Source organism: Odocoileus virginianus, chromosome 3 (assembly GCF_023699985.2).
Source record: "Odocoileus virginianus isolate 20LAN1187 ecotype Illinois chromosome 3, Ovbor_1.2, whole genome shotgun sequence".
NCBI lineage: Eukaryota > Metazoa > Chordata > Mammalia > Artiodactyla > Cervidae > Odocoileus > Odocoileus virginianus.
In genome coordinates, this window is record NC_069676.1 from 53,986,772 (window position 1) to 53,997,130 (window position 10,359).

At 36.6% G+C, this 10,359-nt stretch overlaps 1 non-coding gene across 1 annotated transcript; it reads left to right on the plus strand.

Annotated features, from left to right (window-relative positions):
- The first annotated feature begins 9,246 nt into the window (after nt 1–9,246).
- On the plus strand, nt 9,247–9,353 carry LOC139034512 (U6 spliceosomal RNA). The gene has a single exon (XR_011487058.1). It is a non-coding gene; the product is annotated as a U6 spliceosomal RNA (small nuclear RNA).
- The last annotated feature ends 1,006 nt before the right edge of the window (nt 9,354–10,359 follow it).

The following is a 10,359-nucleotide window of genomic DNA, read 5'->3' on the forward strand; positions in this document are numbered from 1 at the left end:
ACAAAAGAGATGCGGGTTCGATCTCTAGGTCTGAAATTCCCCTGGAGGAGAATATGGCAACCCACTCCAGTATTCTTGCTTGGAAAATCCCATGGACAGAGGAGCCTGGCAGGCTACAGTTCATGGGGTCACAGAGTCAGACATGACTGAGCACATACACATTCTTTATAGTGATGCAAATATTTTTATTTGCATAAAATATTTACTTGTTTTTGTTTTCCTATATTTTATAGGAATGTCACATTTGTTACACACTTCACATACAGTTTATTTCAATTTAAGGAAAAGAGTTTCTCTAAGTTCAAAAGAATTCATCTTATAAAGAAAAAGAGCCAAATCAGTTTGGATTTTGAAGTTTCTGCAAGCTTTGGCTAACATTCTTAATAGCAAGCAGCAGTTCAAAGATAACTGTGGGCACTGCAAATTCAAAAATAATTATTTTGTTAAAGATCACCATTCTCTTTACTTAATGATCATCTTTTATTTCTTGTACAATTCTAGTGCATCTTGTTACTTTCTGTAAATTAACTTTTATTGCTTTAATGGCATTTAGTCAACTTTTTCTTTGTGTGTCTGAAAGTAGTTTTAGTGGTAGATATGATGTGTTTTTTAAAAATCAAGATATTTCATATTTGGACAAATATAGAAAATATCCTATGTAATCACTGAGCTGCTTCAAAACTGCTGTCACTTAGTACAGCTGAGAATATGTCTCAGTAAGAAACTCAAATAATGCATTGTTCGTGGCTCACAGAAAAAACGCTGTTCCTTCCCAGTGGCTAATGTTCCTTCCCATTAGCGTGCCCTCACTGTTCTTTCCATCAATGCCCGAAATTCAAAGTTGTTTTTGTAGTTCAACTTTTTACAATCTGCATGAAACCAATAAAATGTTCATTAATTTTGACTTCCTCAATTTTTTTTCATTTATTTTTATTAGTTGGAGGCTAATTACTTTACAATATTGTAGTGGTTTTTGCCATACGCTGATATGAATCAGCCATGGAGTTACATGTGTTCCCCATGCTGAACCCCCCTCCCACCTCCCTCCCTGACTTCCTCAATTTTTATCTTTTGATAGCTTGACCATATATACGTTGAATGTTGGGCTTTCCCGGTAGCTCAGCTGTAAAGAATCTACCTGCAATGCAAGAGACCCCAGTTCGATTCCTGGGTTGGGAAGTTCCCCTGGAGAAGGGATAGGCCACTCCAGTATTCTTGGGCTTCCCTGGTGGTTCAGATGGTAAAGAATCTGCCTGCAATGAGGAGACCTGGATTCAATCCCTGGGTTGGGACGATCCCCTGGAGGAAGGCATGGCAACCCACTCCAGTATTCTTGCCTGGAGAATCCTTCTGGACAGAGGAACCTGGTGGGCTACAGTCCATGGGGTCGCAAAGAGCTGGACACGACTGAGTGATGGTTGTGTCATGACTGAACATGATAGTTGTTCAGTATGATTTGTCCTAGCATATTCTAGTTAAATTAGTTGTCATTAATGTTAAAACTTGTATGTGTAATTTCTTTTCTCATTTTTAATACTATTTTGAGTTATCTATTTTTATATGACTTTTAAAAAATCTATCTTACATTCTAACATCAAATTTGAAAGTTTTCTGACATCAAATTTTTTCTACCAAACTAGAAAATGTCCATTGTTTTCTATGAATGTTGTGCTATTGTCTCACAAATCTTGGTTAAATATGGAACACCTGTGATTATTCTCTTTGTTTTTTTAACTTGTAGTTGGTTTACCATGTTGTGTTAGTTTCAGGTGTAAGCAGTTATACACACACATGTATACATACATATATATATACACACACACATTATATATTCTTTTTTCAGATTCTTTTCCCTTATAGGTTATTATGAAATATTGAGTCCTGTGACTATTCTTTAAGAATATCATTCCAAGATTGGTATTTATGTGTTTGCTGGTTTCTTGGTTGATTACTATTTGCTATTTTTAAAAAATATTTATTATTTATTTATTAAAAATTTATTAAATATTTATTTTTTGACTGCATTGGGTCTTCATTGCAGCCTGCAGGATCTTCACTGAGTCATGTGCAGTCTTTGCTTGTGGTGCAAGGGCTGTCTAGTTTCTGCATGCGGGATAGGTGCTCTGTGGCATGTGGGAGCTTGGTTCCCCGACCAGGATTCAACCTGTGTCCCCTACATTACAAGGCAGATTCTTAACCACACGGCCACCAGGAAGTTCCCTATTTGTTAGTCTTTAGGGCTTTTTTTTTAGTTCTAGTTTTTGCATATGCTGTGGTTTTGTTTGTTTTTGGTACAGCTAACATTTTGTATTTTTTAAATTGAGAACCTAAGTATTTCTAGTCACAAATGGTTCCCCTGACCAAAACTAATTGTGAAAACTCACTGTGAAATATGTAATAATAGTAACAAAATACTTTGGTCTTCCATCTTAAGATATTAAAAAGTTTCTGTGGTTGCTTTCTCTATTTGAAAAATGTTTTGTTTTTATTTGAAATATTAAGTTTTCCACCATTTATTCAATGGAAAATTCATAGCCAATAATTTGAATCAACTTACATTTTTCCTGAATCAATCTGATGATTTCAGAAGGATATGACAGATTTTTCCCAGGATCACTTTCCAACAAACAATAAAGATCCAAAGATTTCATATTTCTCATCAATTTTCCAAACTTTTTGCAATTTATCTTCTGATGGGCAGGCCAGAATTGCATGTGTTGTGAATTTTATAGAAAAAACATATTTTTCATTGTTTTGACCAGGAAAAAAAACTTCATTAGTAAAGAACATAAAGTAATAGGTGTTTCATTCAATCTTTTTGAGTCATGGATGATAAATATACTTTGTGCATTTCCTAGTTTTGCATAGTAGCTAAAAGACATTAAATAAAGAACTTGTCATACCTGTTTGTGAACTGCATGTGGGTCATGCTCAGCGGAAGCCTGTTTACTTTCAATGTCTGAAATTTAAAAAATGAAGCAGACCATCTCTTTGAATATACTCTAATATCTTTTCAGTCCTTACTTTTCTGAGCCTTACTTTCATGTTTTGTGTTTCTATCCCAGTCTCAACTTGTTCTCATTTTCAATGATCTATAGAATTAAAAGATAAAATGTAATTATATTCAAAAGGTTCCAAGTTTGAATATATGTCATCAAAATTACAATTAAAGGAAATGTTAAAATATTGAAAATTAAAATTATTTTTTCTGTTTGTTGTCTTTCACAGAAATGGGACCTCCTTTTCTGAAAAAGTCATTTTTCTTCTAAAATAATCTATTAAAATTAAAAACAAAATTAAAATGATTGGTCATTACAATTTAAACAAAAATTATTCAAATAAAGCTTAGTTTTTACTTTAGTTTTAAAATGTCATTATAGATTATATTCTCATAAACATAAAATTATTTATAATTCTTATATTCAATATCCATCAGTTTCTAATGCCAAAAATTGCTATTATGCTTCATTCCTGAAACACATCTGGAGTATATATAAAAATGATGTAAGGATTGTTGTTTAGTCACTTCAGTTGTGTCCGACTCTTCACGAGCCTATGGACTGTAGCCCACCAGGCTCCTCCATCCATGGGATTTCCCAGACAAGAATACTGGAGTGGTTGCCTTCTCCAGGGGAAGAGAAGAAAGCAAACCCTGACCCAGAGAGCAAACCTGTGTCTCCTGTATTGGCAGGTGAATTCTTCATCACTGAGCTACCAGGGAAGCGCTATATAAGGATAATATTGTTTAATATTGTAAAATGCTCTCTGGCTGCCATATGTAATTATTGAAAATACTGCATTTATTCATGAGTGCTTACAGGTCTACAAGCTGGGACTTGAAGAAAGCAAGAAAGTAGACGCTCAGTACTCCTGGGAAACGATACTTGATCATGCAAGAATCTATAGCATTCATGCCATCTGAGAGGAAGGATTTGACAAGTGAATTAATTTGTCTTTTCTCTTACCTAAATGCTTCCACAGCTCAAATTCTCCTTATGCTCCTAAGCAGTGTCCTTCTATGCTGTTGGCAGCAGGACAACTTACGATTCTTCCTGACATTTGACTGAGTTAAGGCACCTTTTGCTTTCAGAACAGAGAGCAAGAATGTGGAGAAGCACTTTTTGTGACCTAAACGGTATTAGTCATCGGTGTGGATGTTTAGGATGATGGCTACTCTGTGTCAGCAGTGGGTACCCAATCTCACAGGGTCTCTAACAAGCTTACCTTTTCACTGTGTGTTCGTGATTATCAGAGTCTCTCACAAATGAGGCCCAAGGGAGGAGCCCTTCTTGACCAGATCTATGGGCCAACCTAAGCTCAATAAAAGAATCTAATACTACTTATCTGTACAACTCATATGTATAAAGTAGACATAGCTTCCTCACACCAGTATCTGAAAAAAATGGGTGTTCCTTTTTCTAGGCATCTTTTACACTAACATATACATACATATATTCTTAACATTAAAATATATATATAATATTTAATTTTTATTTATTTATTTTTGGCTGTGCTGGGTCTTCATTGCTACGTGGGCTTCTCTAGTTGCAATGAGCAGGACCTGCTCTCTAGTTGCCGTGTGCGGGCTTCTCATTGCAGGTGGCTTCTCTTGTTGCAGAGCATGGACTCTGGAGCACACGGACTTCAGTAGTTGTGGGGCATGGGCCCGGTAGTTGCCACTCCCAGGTTTAGAACACAGGCTCAATAGTTGTGGTTCAGGCTTACGTGCTCCGCATGTGGGATCTTCCCAGATCAGGGATTGAACCCACGTCTCCTGAGTTGGTCGGCAGATTCTTTACCACTGAGCCACCAAGGAAGCCCTAAAAATATATATTAAAAAATAAAAAAACCCTATTAATTATATCATAATATAAAAACTTTGTATCTCCTATTTAACAATATATTATATACTGCTTTCCATATTGTTATATAAAATTGACCATTGATTTCACCTTATTAATAACTACAATGATATTATACTACATTTTAAAGCCAACTCCTCCTTGACTGACATTTACTTTTTAACATTTTTGTTCTAGATGAAAAGGATATTCTCGTGAACCTCAAAATATGAGCAGATGGAGGAAAACTACCAATAGTTCAAGACCCACATCGTATCAGTGTCTGCGCAGAAGGAAGCCATGAGGTATCTGACAGACCTGAGAACAGGGGAACTCTTAAGATTGGCACTAGTTCAGTTCAGTTCAGTCACTCAGTCGTGTCCAATTCTTTGCGACCCCATGGACTGCAGCACGCCAGGCTTCCCTGTCCATCACCAACTTCCGGAACTTGCTCAAACTCATGTCCATTGAGTTGGTGATGCCATCCATCCAACCATCTCATCCTCTGTCGTTCCCTTCTCCTCTCACCTTCAATCTTTCCCAGCATCAGGGTCTTTTCAAATGAGTCAGTTCTTCACATCAGGTGTCCAAGGTATTGGAGTTTCAGCTTTAGCATCAGTCCTTCCAATGAACACCGAGGACTGATCTCCTTTAGGAGGGACTAGTTGGATCTCCTTGCAGTCCTAGGGACTCTCAAGAGTCTTCTCCAACACCACAGTTCAAAAGCATAAATTCTTCAACACTCAGCTTTCTTTATAGTCCAACTCTCATATCCATACATGACTACTGGAAAAACCATAGCTTTGACTAGACAGACCTTTGTTGGCAAAGTAATGTCTCTGCTTTTTAATATGCTGTCTAGGTTGGTCATAACTTTTCTTATAAGGAGCAAGTGTCTTTTAATTTCATGACTGGAGTCATCATCTGCAGTGATTTTGGAGCCCAAGAAAATAAAGTCTGTCACTGTTTCCATTATTTTCCCATCTATTTGCCATGAAGTGATGGGACCAGATGCCGTGATCTTAGTTTTCTGAATGTTGAGCTTTAAGCCAACTTTTTCACTCTCCTCTTTCACTTTCACCAAGAGGCTCTTTAGTTCTTCTTTACTTTCTGCCATAAGGGTGGTGTCATTTGTATATGTGATGTTATTGATATTTCTCCCAGCAATCTTGATTCCAGCTTGTGCTTAATCCAGCCCAGCATTTTGCATGATGTACTCTGCATATAAGTTAAATAAGCAGGGTGACCATATGCAGCCTTGACTTACTCCTTTCCCAATTTAGAACCAGTCCATTGTTCCATGTCCAGTTCTAACTGTTGCTTCTTGACCTGCATACAGATTTCTCAGGAGGCAGGTAAGGTGGTCTGGTATTCCTATCTCTTTCAGAATTTTCCACAGTTTGTTGTGATCCACACGGTCAAAGGCTTTGGCGTAGGCAATAAAGCACAAGTAGATGTTTTTCTGGAACTCTTACTTTTTTGATGATGCACGGATGTTGGCAATTTAATCTCTGGTTCTTCTGCCTTTTCTAAATCCAACTTGAACACCTGGAAGTTCATGGTTCACGTACTGTTGAAGCCTGGCTTGGAGAATTTTGAGCATTACTTTGCTAGCATGTGAGATGAGTGCAATTGTGTGGTAGTTTGAGAATTCTTTGGCATTGCCTTTCTTTAGGATTGGAATAAAAACTGACCTTCTCCAGTCCTGTGGCCACTGCTGAGTTTTCCAAATTTGCTGACATATTGAGTGCAGCACTTTCACAGTGTCATCTTTCAGGATTTGAAATAGCTCAACTGGAATTCTATCACCTCCACTAGCTTTGTTCGTAGTGATGCTTCCTAAGGCCCACTTGACTTTGCACTCTAGGATGTCCGGTTCTAGGTGAGTGATCACACCATTGTGTTATCTGGGTCATGAAGATCTTTTTTATATAGTTCTTCTGTGTATTCTTGTCACCTCTTCTTAATATCTTCTGCTTCTGTTAGGTCCATACCATTTCTGGTTCACTGAAAATCAGAGTAGACTAGTATGAGAACAACTACTGGGACTGGGAGGGGGTTTCTACACTTCAGTAAAGATGGGGGGGTATGGGGGTCCCAGATAAGGTGTAAAGTAGCTGTGATGGTTTTAGCTCTTTGAACTCCAACTTAATTACAAAGCTCCTTTTCAGAAGAAAACCTCACAACAAAAGAAGACTTCTGAGAGTAGAATCGAAATGAGGAAGTATGGGATAATAGAAGTAAAGGAAAAAGAAAGTCTAGATAAAAGAGCAGAGGAACTACGTTTTAGAACGTATAAAAGGCCATTAAAAAAATTCTTGATAAGGACACCATAAGAAGGAAATATAGAATAATGAAGCCAGAAAAGTTACCCTGGTTCACCCTTCCTTCATAAAGGAGAAACTAAATTCCTACAAAGATGAATAATAGAATAAGATTGTGTTCAAATCAAACATTGTCAGATGTGTTAACTAACCTTACTGTGATAATCATTTTGCAATAAATAAGTATATCAAATCATTGTACACCTTAAACTTATACAATGTTCTTTGTCAATGGTATCTCAATAAAATTGGAAAAAAATCCAACACTAAGTCATTGCAAAAAAAAGGAAAAAAGTCTAATAACATTCTAACAATGAAAACATACAAGGAGGACATGCTTACAAGACAGATAAAAAAAAACCTAATAAAATCATATTAGACAGGAAAGAAGTATATAAGTCAGAATTAGAGACTCTCAGAAATGTAGGAGAGCTTCAAATTAGAATTAATATTAATCATCTGAGAAATGGAGATTAAAATAAAAATAATAGAAGTGAATAAATACATTATAACACCTTTAAATAAACAGCATGTGAAAAGGAGGGAATTCCAACAAATCAAAGAGATCTGAGAGGAAGTGATGGATGTAGAAGGTAAACAATCAAATGAACAAGCCATATATAATAGAAGACACACAAGGAAGAAAAAAGCAGTGGAAATTTTAAAAGTAATTTAAATTTAAAAAGCAATCTTTTAAGAAAATTTTTCCTGAGATAAAAAGAGATGTGATACTACTACCTAGGAAGATCAATCCAGAATGACTAATGTCAAGGTACATTCTCAAACTTCTGGACATTACAAGAAAGAAAAATATCATTTGGGTATCTAGTCAAAATATCAAGTCACCTTGATGGGAAAGAAATAATTGTCTTCAGACTTTATTCCAGAAGAAATAGTGTAACATATTGAAGATATTCAAGGAAAGAAAATATGAGCCAAAGATTTTATATCCATCTAACAGGTCACAAATGATGAACATGAAAGAAACAGAATACTGCTCCCATGAATTTACTGAAGAAAGACTTTTTAGAGAACTAAAATGAAAAGACATTGGCATAAAGACTGATGGTGAGCATTAAATATATATTTACTCATAAAACTATGATGGTTGTAAGAAGACTACATGCCCAGGCAAAGATATTATACAATAGTTAAAAGGAAAGAATGATAAGAGAGATAGAATATACAATATACTTACTGAATATACTTGTTGCTGATGGGGGTAAAGGATATTTATTGCAATAAGATACTGGTGGATAGAGATGAAAGAGGAAAAGAAACTGTTGACCAGTTTCAGCATTGTTGGAGAACCATTAGAAAATAACAAAATTAAGGTGGGGTTGCAGACTGAGGCTATTTTAGCTTTATAAAAGTAACCATAAAAATAAAACCTTCCTAAATACCAAATCATAAAAATAAAAACTTCCTAAATACCAAATCCTAAAGTCAATCCTAAAGGAAATCAGTCCTGAATATTCATTAGAAAGACTGACGCTGAACCTGAAGCTCCAATACTTTGGCCACCTGATGCGAAGAACTGACTCATTGGAAAAGACCCTGATGCGGGGAAAGATTGAAGGCATGAGGAGAAGGGGACGACAGAGGATGAGATGGTTGGATGACATCATCGAGTCGATGGACATGAGTTTGAGCAAGCTCCATGAGTTGGTGATGGACAGGGAAGCCTGGCGTGCTGCAGTCCATGGGGTCGAAAAGAGTTGGACACAACTGAGCAATTAAACTGAAGTGAAATACCAAATACATTTGAGAGAGCAAATAAGTGAGATACAAGTACGATAAAACACTTGCATGTGTATAACATAAAACAATGTGAAATGAAAAAAATAAGGTGCAGAGAGGAGTGTATACAGTGTGCTGCCATTTGAATAGAAGGCAAAATGAGGATATATGTGTTGTGTGTGTACATATACATTTGATTATTTTTGCAATTAAAGGATAAACAAGAAACTAATAAAATTGGCTATGTACAGGGTTGAAGAAAACTTCTTTGAGTTACATTTTAATATAGTTTTGACTTTTGAACCATGCTGCTGTTTTACATATGCAAAATAATTAAATTAGTGCTCACTTCGGTGGCACACATACTAAAATTGAAATAATGCAGAGAAGATTAGCATGGCCCCTGCACAAGGATGACATGCAAACTTGTAAAGCATTCTGTAGTTTTGTTACAGATATTAATTGTTTACTGTGGTAATCATATCACAGTATATACATATACCAAATCATTATGCTGTATACCTTAAACTTTCAAATGTTATATATCAGTTATATGTTAATAAAAATGGAAAAAGTTAAAAAGCTCACTATCACAAAAATTAAATCAATATATTAGCAGAACCCTAACATTGAGTATAAAGAGAGACAAATGAATCTATTTCAAAGTTTAAAGGTTTTTTAACAGACCTTGTTACCTTTAGTGGGCTGTATTCTAAGGATTAAAAAAAGTGCCGCAAACAATCTGGAGCTTATGAGTAGGTCTACGGTTGGTAAAGATACTGAGAACAGGCATTCTGACTCTTGGGTGTACTGTAGGGAGGAGCAAGTGAGTATTAATAAATATATTGATGTTGGATTGAAAACTAGGTTCTCACTGTAAGAGAAAGGAGGTAAAAATATGACCTGCGGGAAAAGAAGAAAAATCTTCTGGTGCTGGATTGGAGTTGGAAAGTGAAAGTCGCTCAGTCATGTCTGACTCTTTGTGACCCCATGGACTCTGTCCATGGAATTCTCCAGGCCAGAATACTGGAGTGGGTAGCCTTTCCCTTCTCCAGATGATCAATCCAGGGATTGAACCCAGGTTTCCCGCATTGCAGGCAGATTCTTTACCAGCTGAGTCACAAGGGAAGCCCAAGAATACTGGAGTGGGTAGCCTATCCCTTCTCCAGCAGATCTATCTGACCCAGGAATCGAACCAGGGTTTCCTGCATTGCAGGCAGATTCTTTACCAACTGAGCTATCAGTTCAGTTCAGTTCAGTTGCTCAGTTGTGTCTGACTCTTTGTGACCCCATGAATCACAGCACGCCAAGCCTCCCTGTCCATCACCAACTCCCGGAGTTTACTCAAACTCATATCCATTGAGTCGGTGATGCCATCCAGCTATCTCATCCTCTGTCGTCCCCTTCACCTCCTATCAGGGAAGCCCAATTGAAGTTGGGGATCAAGATAAATT